Source organism: Aotus nancymaae, unplaced genomic scaffold (genome assembly GCF_030222135.1).
Source record: "Aotus nancymaae isolate 86718 unplaced genomic scaffold, 86718_ANA_hifiasm-v0.15.2.pri h1tg000108l, whole genome shotgun sequence".
Lineage (NCBI taxonomy): Eukaryota > Metazoa > Chordata > Mammalia > Primates > Aotidae > Aotus > Aotus nancymaae.
Window position 1 is genome coordinate 14,303,877 of NW_026988523.1, and position 11,124 is coordinate 14,315,000.

General features: G+C 47.2%; 1 protein-coding gene across 11 annotated transcripts in view; it reads right to left on the reverse strand.

The window, feature by feature from the left end:
• ZNF648 (zinc finger protein 648) overlaps positions 1-11,124 on the reverse strand; it is a 246,345-nt gene that overhangs the window by 22,499 nt on the left and 212,722 nt on the right. For 10 of the 11 annotated variants that reach the window (XR_010340315.1, XR_010340314.1, XR_010340313.1 and 7 more), the window contains 2 exons: positions 3,092-3,145; positions 2,736-2,819 (listed from right to left, as the gene is read on the reverse strand). The gene's annotated coding sequence lies outside the window, so the exon portion shown is untranslated. Of the gene's footprint in view, positions 1-2,735; positions 2,820-3,091; positions 3,146-6,269; positions 6,371-11,124 lie in introns of those variants that run through there. The other variant, XR_010340317.1, reaches the window with a different exon arrangement.

The window sequence follows — 11,124 nt, forward strand, 5'->3', positions numbered from 1 at the left end:
CCTTGGTTTTCAAGACACACTGGTGTTACCGTCTTACTGGTATGGTGTCTTGAAGGGATAGGCCACCTAGTGGTGAACGGGATCAGGAGTGGCCTGGTGGCTACACCAAGAGACACGGTGTACATAAGCCCCTAAGCTCCCTGAATCACCTACCTTGATATGTCCCTCAAGCCATCTTAAGAATGCTGTTTTGAAGTGCCATGTGCCTTTTATCTATGTGAGACTTCACCATCCTAATGAATGGCACATAGCAGGTGCAGATCAGGCCTCAGATCTGAATCCTAGGTCTTGCCTATCCTCCCACTGGTCAACCTATTGCTCAGACTCCAAGGGACAGGAATCCCTTTCGTTTCCTGGATGTGTTTCTCTTTTGACAGCACAAGCACATTTACCGACTCATTTAATCTTACCAACACTCACTGTAAGACCCACCGGGCATGGAGAGTGGAAGGGCCTTTCCCTAAGGCCACACCCTTTCCTGCTTTTAAGAATATTTGAGGCCGGGCGCGGTGGCTCAAGCCTGTAATCCCAGCACTTTGGGAGGCCGAGGCGGGTGGATCACGAGGTCAAGAGATCGAGACCATCTTGGTCAACATGGTGAAACCCCGTCTCTACTAATACAAAAAATTAGCTGGGCACGGTGGCGCGTGCCTGTAATCCCAGCTACTCAGGAGGCTGAGACAGGAGAATTGCCTGAACCCAGGAGGCGGAGATTGCGGTGAGCCGAGATCGCGCCATTGCGCTCCAGCCTGAGTATCAAGAGCGAAACTCCGTCTCAAAAAAAAAAAAAAAAAAAAAAAAAAAGAATATTTGAAATCTGTATCATTCTGCCCAATTCCTTAGCATGGAAACAAGAGAGGTGTTCTTTTTATGTATTTGTTATTATTTGCAAGTCTGCCTCTAATATCTGGCAGTTGCCCTGAGCTGCTGACTGGCAGTAGTGAAAACAAGGGTCTGCCTGCCTGTCTAGGAAGAGGAAAAAGGAGAGACTGAGGGAGAAGCACAAAGGAGAAGGGCATTTGGTGGGCATGGTGCAGGAGCTCAGTGGTGCCTGTCAACGACATGGACTGACATGTGGAGTGGAGCGACATGATGGAGCATGAGCACACTGGCCTGTGTTCTTCCCCACGCTCTGCTGCCAGCTGTCATCACAGCACTCTGCCTGAGCTGCTTCCAAACAGCGTGAATGGTTGGCGAAGTACCATCTGATCTTCTTCCTGCCGCAGCCCTTCTTCCTTGAGGAAGACTGACAGAGCCATTTAAGTGACCAATACATGGTGGAGACTTTAAATATTGTTTTACTCACAGGCATCAAACTTTGTTGAGTATGAATGCACATGAAGAAAGCAGAATTGGACAGGAACTCAGGACATAATCTTGAGTCAGAAAAGCCTGCCTTTAAATCCCACTTCTGTTTGTTTTAATGATCTTGATCCATTTACTTAACTTCTTTGAGCCTCATGCTCTCCATCCATAAAATGGGAATAAGAATAATTTCATGACAGGGTTGTAAAATGACCTGAACCATATTTTGAAAGCATTTGGTCTACTGTTAGCTGTATAGTGGTTTTTCAATAAATTATAACCCTTATTATTTTTATCCTAGAACTATTGTGAGCTTGCTGATAGCTTTACTCCATCCCTCTTCTTCCAGAATGCTAGCCCTCAATTACCCTGCTTCCAGAAGGGTGACATTCTCGGATTCTGGTTCCCCAGCACCAAACACTCCCACAGACACTGACCAAGCAGCCTTTTTTGAGGCCAATAACGTTCCTAGAGCAGTGACGTCATAAACCTGGGCCTTCATTGCATGCAACACTTGGCACATGTGGCAATCGATGACAGGGTGGAAGGTTCGTGCTCTCTGGATGGGATCACATATGGCAATGACATCACATGTCAGTACTTCCTGGCACCTCCTGCAGAACAGTGCCAGGTAGAATGCCTTCTCTTCACTAACTCAACACCACCTGCCCCAGTGAAGGCTGCACAGTGTAGCGATGTGGCATGAAGGCTCTGGCATCAAGCTATGTGGGTAAATCCTGTTTCTGCCACCCTGCATGACTGTGAGCAAGTTGCTTAACCTTTCAGTGCCCCAGTTTCTTTACCTGTAAATTATGGCTAATAATAATATTTAATATCTAGCTTATAGAGTTATTGTGGGGTTTAAATGAGATGATGTGCTTTGCATAGTACAAGGGATGGACAAGTGCCCAATCAGTATTAGCTAACAATATAATATGAGGTGGGGAGTCACCTTTACCTCCTGAACAGCAGAGAATCCACCTCTGGTCTCCACTAGAGCCTTTTCCTCAAGCTTTCTGAAGGCCGTACCCTGTGGATGAGCTGTAACCAGGTCCTACTGGAGGCACTTCCGGGGCTCACCAGAAGACCAGCCCTTTGCAGGCTTCTCAAGATCCACACTGTACTGTAGTGGCCCTGCCGGATGACCCCAGAAGCCCCTGGCCTGGGCCAAGGGAGGATAAGCCGCAAACAGTGGATGGGATTCATTGCAAGCAGTGGATGGGCTTCACTGCAAGCAGTGGATGGGGTTCATGGAGCCCTCAGGGTGCGAGAGGCTGAAGATTCATATTCTCACTGGAATAGCAGCATATTGCCTCGGCCCACACTGACTAGCATATCTTTCAGGGCCACAGAGACTTCGGGCCCTCACTCCTCCACATTCCACCTCAGCCCTGAGAACTTCAAGGAAGTAGAAAATCAAGGAAGAATACCATGAATGAGTCCTCTGGGAATCTTCTGTACTTTAGGGTTATCTTCTGACTTTTCTGGGCCTTCTGGGCTCAGGGATGGAAGGTCTGGGGAGGTTAGAAGGGAAGGCAGTGCTTATCATTAGTTAATAAACATATTGAAAAAGAACCCTCTGATCGCTTGTATCAGTGGGAATCCCTTTAACTGAGGCTTACCAGAGCCCAGGGGCATGGTGAAGCTGTTGGAAATTTAAAAACAAAGGCATCGACCTCAGTATTTATAATGAAGAGATCTAAGAAATTATCTAGTGCAGCCCCTCTGTTTTGCTGACGTTGAGACAGAAATATTCAGGTATTTGTTCCACCATTCATTTACTCACCCAACATTTGTTCAGCTTTACTATGTCAGTGTTTTTCAAACTGCAGGACACGATCTGTGAATATGACAGGGAATCACTTTAGTGAGCCACAACCAATATTCTTTTCAGAATAGAACACAAGAGATAGAATATATCAAAGTGTCTCACACACGGAAGTGTAGTTTCATGTGATTTTTGTTTTAGATTTATATACATGGTGGGGAGATATACATGAAGACTGTATCTCATAGTCTGGTTTGCTCTGTTCTTGGTCAAACACAGTTGAAAAACATTGTACATTGCATCAACCCTGCTGTACATAAGAATAACCTGGGGCCAGGTGCAGTGGCTCACTCCTGTAGCCTGTAGTCCCAGCACTTTGGGAGGCTGAGGCAGGAAGATCACTAGAGCCCAGGAGTTCAAGACCAGCCTGAGCAACATAGGGAGACCTCACCTCCACAAAGAATTTTTAAAAATTAGCTGGATGTGGTGGCACACATTTGTGGTCCCAGCTACTCAGGAGGCTGAGACAGGAGGATCAATTAAGCTTGGGAGGTTGAGGCTGCAGTGAGCCATGATCAAACCACTGCACTCCAGGCTGGGCAACAGAGTGAGACCCAGTGTCAAAAAAAAGGAAAAAATTCATCTCTGTTATTAGTGGAAGCAGAGAGAGAGAGAGAGAGAGAGACAACACAGGAAGGAAGGAAGGAAGGAAAGGAAGGAAGGAAGGAAGGAAGGAAGGAAGGAAGGAAGGAAGGAAGGAAGGAAAAAAGAAAAAGGGAGGGAGAGAGAAGGAGGGAAGGAGCGAGGGAGGGAGGGAAGGAGGGGAGGAAGGAAGGAAGAGAAAGGAAGGAAGGAAGAGAGAGAGAATGAGGGAGGGAGGGAAGGAAGACGGAAAGAGAGAGAGAAGGTAGAGGGAGAGGAAGAGGGAGAGGAGAAGAGAAGAGGGAAAAAAGGAAAGGGAGGGCACGGGCCTCGCCCCTGTCGGGAATTGCCCCATATTCCCTGACCCTTGCTTACTGCCTTGGGCAGGTGCTGCCTGTTTCCCTCTCGACCAGGCTGGGGCCTCCCGGCTCTCTGGTTCCCCCTCTGGCTCACTGGAACATTGCCCCTGGGAGCCTGGCTTCCACCGCAGCTGGGGAGCTCCTGGCTCCCGCTGTCCTCCCAGGTCACACCACCTACATGCGTTGGCCAGGGTACAAGGGGCCTTTTCTTTCCAAGGCCCCCATCAAAAACACACGCCTCTCCTCACAGCTGTCTAGCTCGGCTGCCTGAACACAGAGGTAATTCACAGGAGATGTGGAGGGGCGTTTGAGGTTTCCATAAAAACACACCTCCCTTTTCCTTTTTCAACTGCTGCACTGAATGGAACGAGAGAGGACCTCTCTTCATAGCGCTCTGGCCATGGGTATGAAGCCAAGTTTCTTGAAAGAAATTTCTTTTAGGGCTGCTGGAGTGCGGCATCACCTCTGTAGGTGTGGATTCTCCTGGCAGGGTGAGCTGCGGCCTGGTTTTGCCTGTATCGAATGGTGAGCATGTCTGTTCTTTGAAAAGGCCGTGAAAACCTCTGGTGAATCTAATGGGAAGTGGGGGCCGGGTGAGTTAAAAAGAAACAAAATTATAAGTAAGGTATAAAAATATAAAGGCATACTTAGAGCAATTTTATGTCATCATGTTTGAAAACATCAATGAAGCAAATGACATTCTTGTACATATGTAGAATTGAAATCTTACATTTGGAATAAAAAGTATCAACAATCTGCTAATAGCTGGGCCTCATCAGATGAAAGTGCCTGGGCCAACCCCAGTCCTTGGCTTTGCAGAGACAAAAACAAAAACTCTATTTTGATACCTCCCCATCCCCCCACCACCTCCACCCCAGGTGCCCAGGCTAGTTAGGGAGGGGCAGAGGTGTGAGGGCTCTAGGCATGGCTACTCTGGAAAGCAGGCTTCTGCTCTTCAGCCAGGTTTTCTCGCTTAGAAGGGGAGGGAGGACGAGCGATGGCAGAGGTGCTTTGCACAGAGATGGGCAGTCCTTCTTTACCAGGAGAAACGAGACTGCTGAGGATCCCGGGATACTCCCGCAGCCTCACCAGCCTGGCTCTGTGCATAGGACAGTGTAGAAAAGCTGAACTATAGCACCAGGAGCACTGAATCGGAGCTGGGGCTGGTTCAAGAGCCTGGTGCCTCTTTTGCACCCCAAGAACACGGCTGTGTAACTGGACCCAGGTTCAGCCGCTTGCTGCTGCAAAGCCAGAGGCGAGGGTTGCTAGGAGGAAAGCTAGCATTCCAAAGTACCCTCTCACATTTTATAATGTACCGTAGAGTTTTTAAAGGGAAACCTGGTATGGGGGACATGCGGGAGCGGTACAGGGTACTGGGCTGTGTGTCTTGTTCTGATGGCTACCTTGGCTAATTGCTCATCAGGAGTCTGGTTGGTATTATCTTGATTTTGACCCAATTGTTCATGACCCCCCTAAGTGGGAGGAGTGGGGCACTATGCCTGGATTGTTTCAAGATTAGCCTCTGGGATTTCTCAGGTAAGGGCATAATTAGCTAAGCTTGCACTGATGAGGGGGTGTCTAGGGAGGGAAGGAAGAAAAAGGAAATGGGGCCGAGCACCGTGGCTCACGCCTGTAATCCCAGCACTTTGAGTGGTCGAGATGGGCAAATCACCTGAGGCTGGGAGTTCAAGACCAGCCTGACCAACGTGGAGAAACCCCGTCTCTACTAAAAATACAAAATTAGCTAGGCGTGGTGGTGCATGCCTGTAACCCCAGCTACTCAAGAGGCTGAGGCAGGAGAATCACTAACCCAAGAGGCGGAGGTTGCAGTGAGCCAAGATCGCGCCATTGCACTCCAGCCTGGGCAAAAATCCATCTCAAAACACACACACACACAGACACACACACACACAAACACACACACACACACACACACAAATGGGTCATTTTTAAAACAGAGGTTCCCGGGTGTATCTACACAGGGCTCAGTTACCTGTGACCCTGGCTGCAGGTTTGCTCTCACACAGACCTGTAGGGGCAGTGCTGGGACAGACCTGAGTTCTTGCTTTGGGGAGTCCCTTTTCCTGGACCCTGGCAGGCCATTCTCCTGTGGTCACATCTTCCACTGTAAAGGTTGCTCCTTAGTTAGTGCCAGCTACAGTTTCATCCCAGTTCCAGTGACACTGTCTCAGTACCTTCAGTGGATGGACTTGGGGGCTTCCTGAACCTCTTCGGCTCTGTGTTTCCGGGCCACACACCGGCTCCTTGGGTGGGTTCCCCTCACCCATTAGGATTCTTCCTCTTAAAAGGTGGAGACATCGCCAGGCTTCGGAACAGCCTTACTGTAGCCATCTGTCTGCTTCGTACAGGTTGAGCACCCCTAACCTCAAAATCCAAAGTCTGAAATGCTCCAAAATCCAGAACTTTCGGAACGTTAACATGGTGCCACAAGTGAAAAATTCTACACCTGACCTCATGTGACAGCTCATAGCCAAAATGCAGGTGCACAACACACAGTTTATTCAGAATGCCTCCTCATCCTAGGGGGCCCACCTCCTGGTCCCCCACTGCTTTGAATGGTTCTCCTCACCTAAAAAAAATAAATTTCGGCCGGGCGCGGTGACTCAAGCCTGTAATCCCAGCACTTTGGGAGGCTGAGGCGGGTGGATCACGAGGTCAAGAGATCGAGACCATCCTGGTCAACATGGTGAAACCCCGTCTCTACTAATACAAAAAATTAGCTGGGCATGGTGGCGCGTGCCTGTAATCCCAGCTACTCAGGAGGCTGAGGCAGGAGAATTGCCTGAACCCAGGAGGCGGAGGTTGCGGTGAGCCGAGATCGCGCCATTGCACTCCAGCCTGGGTATCAAGAGCGAAACTCCGTCTCAAAAAAATAAATAAATAAATAAAAATAAATTTCAGCATACAGTAACCTTTTAACCAAAACAGCATTGTGGCCGAAAGCCTGTCGTTTGTTGTTGCTGTTGTCTGACAGCTGGTACGGGTATTCTGGTGATGCTACTGTGCTGCCTATTTATGCTGAACACATTATTTTTTCATTGTATTAATACTGTATCATTCTTTTCACTGTGTAAGTACTTATGTGTGAATAAATATAGGAAAATGATTGCTTCTCAGTAGCATCTACATTGAGAGTCAGGAATGATAATACCAAACAACCACATATTGCCCACATGGGTGGCTGAGATAGTGACACCTGAGCTTTCTTTTCTTTTCCCTCCCTCTCTCCCTCCCTCCCTTCTTTCCTTCCTTCCTTCCTTCCTTCCTTTCCTTCCTTCCTTTCCTTCCTTCCTTCCTTTTTCCCTCTCTCTCTGTCTCTCTCTCTTGCTTGTTTGACAGTTTCGCCCTTGTTACCCAGGATGGAGTACAATAGCGTGATCTCAGCTCACCGCAACCTCTGCCTCCCACACTCAAGCGATTCTCTTGCCTCAGCCTCCCGAGTAGCTGGGATTACAGGCAGGATCCACCACGCCCAGCCAATTATGTATTTTTAGTAGAGATGGGGTTTCTCCATGTTGGTCAGGCTGGTCTAGAACTCCCAACCTCAGGTGATCTGCCTGCCTCAGCTTCACAAAGTGCTGGGATTACAGGCATGAGCCACTGCACCCGGCCAACGCATGTGCTTTCTAATGGCTCAATGTATGCAAACTTTAGCTCATGCACAAAATTATTTAAAATATTGTATAAAATTAACCTTGGACTATGTATATAAGGCGTATATGAATCATAAATGAATTTCATGTTTAGACCTGGGTCCCATCCCCAAGATAGCTCATTATGTATATGCACATATTCCAAACTCTGAAATCCATAACATTGCTGGTTCTAAGTATTTTGGATAAGGGGGTACTCAACTTGTATGATGAGAAAAGGCAGGAATCTGGAGTACGACTTTGGAATCAGAAAGGCTTGGGTTCAAATCTCTGCTCTGCCACTTGCTAGTTGTATGACCTTGAGGAGGTTCACTGACTTCTCTCAGGCCTGTCTGTGCAGCAGGGCAGGGGGCTTAACAGCGCCTCTCTCACAGAACTTTCGTATGCGTTATGCAGACCACACATTTCATCACCACCTTGCACAGTGCAAGAGCTCAATGCATAACAGCTGCGTTGTTCTCAAAAAGTAGAAAACATGGAGAGACTTGTAGCTGAGATAAAAAACGAGAAAAGAACTGTAGTCCCACTTTTGTCCAAGTTTCTGTATTCAGGACTCAGTGCTTAATGATGTTTATGGGTCTCTTCAAACATGGCTTCCAAACTGAACATGGTGTGTTGGGTGCAGCTGGTCTCACCATTAAGGAGCAAAGAAGACTTGGCCCTTCCTTATTTCTGGTTCTCTCTTGGTAGCCCAAAAGCTTCGGACTTGCTGGTGGGCATGACTACCTAACCCTCTCAGTGTTAAGGGACATCCCAAAGCATTTTTTACATAAGCAATGGTGATGTCACATCTGGACTTTTCTCTTGTGGGTGGAATTTTTATTTTGGGGAACAAGATGTGTATTGGTGGGGGCGGTCAACAGAATTGGGTAGAGGAAGACGAGGCCCAGCAAAGCCTCAGCCTATGTGGCAGGAAGCTTTGGAGCAAGTCTTCTTGGGCAGAGTGTCCAGCAATGAGGCCGGCTCTTTCAATATCCGGTTCGCCAGATACAGGAGGCCTGGAAAGGCTGTGATCTTGGACAAGGCAGCTCTCTGCAGTTGAGGCAAACTCTGAAGGAGCTGACTGCTAGAGGGTGTCTGCTGACTGCATTCCCCACAGCTGCACAGCAAATGCTTCCCTGGAGGAAGATCTGGGTGGCACATCTCCACGTGAGTCATGACCTCCGTACCCAGGTCTAGCACCTACAATTCCCACTTCAGCCCAGCTGCAGAGCCAGTGCTGCCCTATGTAAGAGAGGCCTTTTCTCTCTTGCTGCTTCTTCCCCACACAGGCCAGCTTCTAGAAACCCTTATCCACACATGCTCGCTCCACTCTCTCCTTCCGTTTACTCTTCAAGCCTGTTATACTCTGGCTTCTACCCTCCATCTGATTGAAATTGCTCTAGTCAAGGCCACTGACCTCCACTTAGGAAAAGCCAAAATGCACATTTTCTGTCTCTTACTCAAACTCTCAGCCTCAGTAAACGCGGTTGGCCCCTCCCTCCGTCCCCACTTTCCTTTCCTGGCTTCCTTGTAAGATACTGCACTCTCTCCACTCCTCCCTTCCACTGCTTCCTGTCTTTAAATGCGGGCATTTTTCAGAATTGGCCCTAATGCCCCATTCCTCTCCACTCCTCTGCTTTCTCTTCTGTTCTCTCTTTTCCTATTCTCTCTTCTCTTCTATTATTTTCTTCTCCTTCCCTTCACCTCCCTTTTTTTCCCTCTCTTCTCCTTCCTCGTCCCTTCTCTCCCCTCCTCCTTTCTCTTGTGTTTTCTCCATATGTTCTCTCTTGGTGATTTGATTCATGCTCATGGCTTGAAATCTCACCTATATTCCAAAAACCACCAAAAATATGCCTCTGAATTCTAGATTTCTATAATTCAACTGCCCGGTTTTACTCATTAACATCCTAAACATAACCGTTCAAAACTGAATCCCCCAAATCTACCCCAAGATGTCACCATTGCAATAAATGACACCATCAACAATCGAGTTGGTTAAGCCCAAATCCCAGGAGTTATCCTTTTCCCCTGATTTTTTCACCTTGTCTGTTGGATCAGCATGTCCTATTGATTTAATCTCCAAACTGTATACTGAAGGAATTTACTTCTATTCACCACCATTGCCACTTCCCCATCATCACCTACTTCCTGGAATACTGAAGTTGCCTTGTTATTGGTCTTCATGTGTGCCTTTTTGCCCCCCTACAATCCATTCTCCATACAACAACCACAGTGATCTTTTTGTAAGTTATGAATTTGTTAAAGAAATATATATTGAGCACCTGCTATGAGCTTGACATGCTCAAGGCATGGTGATATAGCAGGAAAAGGGAGAGAAGACAGAGAGAGGGAGAGAGAGAGAGAAGGAGGAGGAGGAAGAGGAGGAGGAGGAGGAAGTGGGGAGGAGAAGAAAGATGAAAGATAAGAGGGGAAAAGAAAAGGAAAAAAATACTACCTCATTTTTGCCAGGACAAAAAAAAAATAGTCTAAAGAGTGCTTTAGAAGGTGATGAAAACTATGAAGTGTTATGGAGACAAATAAAGTGGGAAGTGCATGGTAATAGGGCAAGAGGATGGGAAGCGGGTAGAGGGTCATCCAGAAAGACTCTGATGTGACTTTCAACAAGTACATGAAAGAGGTGAAGGCGTAAGCCATGTCACTCTCTTGGTTGGGGATGCAGGGAAGGGAAGAGAAAGTGTATTCTTGGCAGAGCAGTAAAAGTAAAGGCCGTGAGTTCATATCCTGCCAGGCATGTTTGACAGACAGCCAGTGTAGCTGAGGGAAAGGCAGCAGAAAAAGAGGACAGAGTAGCAAAGGCCTGATTGTGTACAACCATGAAGATTATGTAAGGAATTGGCTTTATCTGGAGTAAGATGGAAACATTCAGGGAGTTTTGGGTAGAGGGAGGCACCAATTCATTCATTTGACAAACATTTGTTTACTACTTACTATGGACCAATTTCGGCTTTAGGGTTTTATCAGTGAACAAAACCAACACAAATTGCAGCCATCAGGAGCTTACAGAACTAAAAGCCTATACTATAAAAGAAGAAAGTTCTCAGAGAATGACCTTAGTTTCCATTTTAAGAAACTAGGAAAAAGAAGATCAAATAAATTCAAAGTTAGTAGAAAAAAGAAATGATAAAGATTACAGTCAAAAGCAGTAAAATAGTAAACAAATACAACAGAAAAACAACAATATTGGCTGGGCATGGTGGCTTACACCTATAATCCCAGCACTGGGAGGCCGAAATAGGTGAAACACTTGAGGTCAGGAATTTGAGACCAGCCTGGGCAACATGGTGAAACCCCATCTCTACTAAGAATACAAAAATCAGCCAGGTGTGGTGGCACGTGCCTGTAACCCTAGCTACTCTGGAGGCTGAGGCAGGAG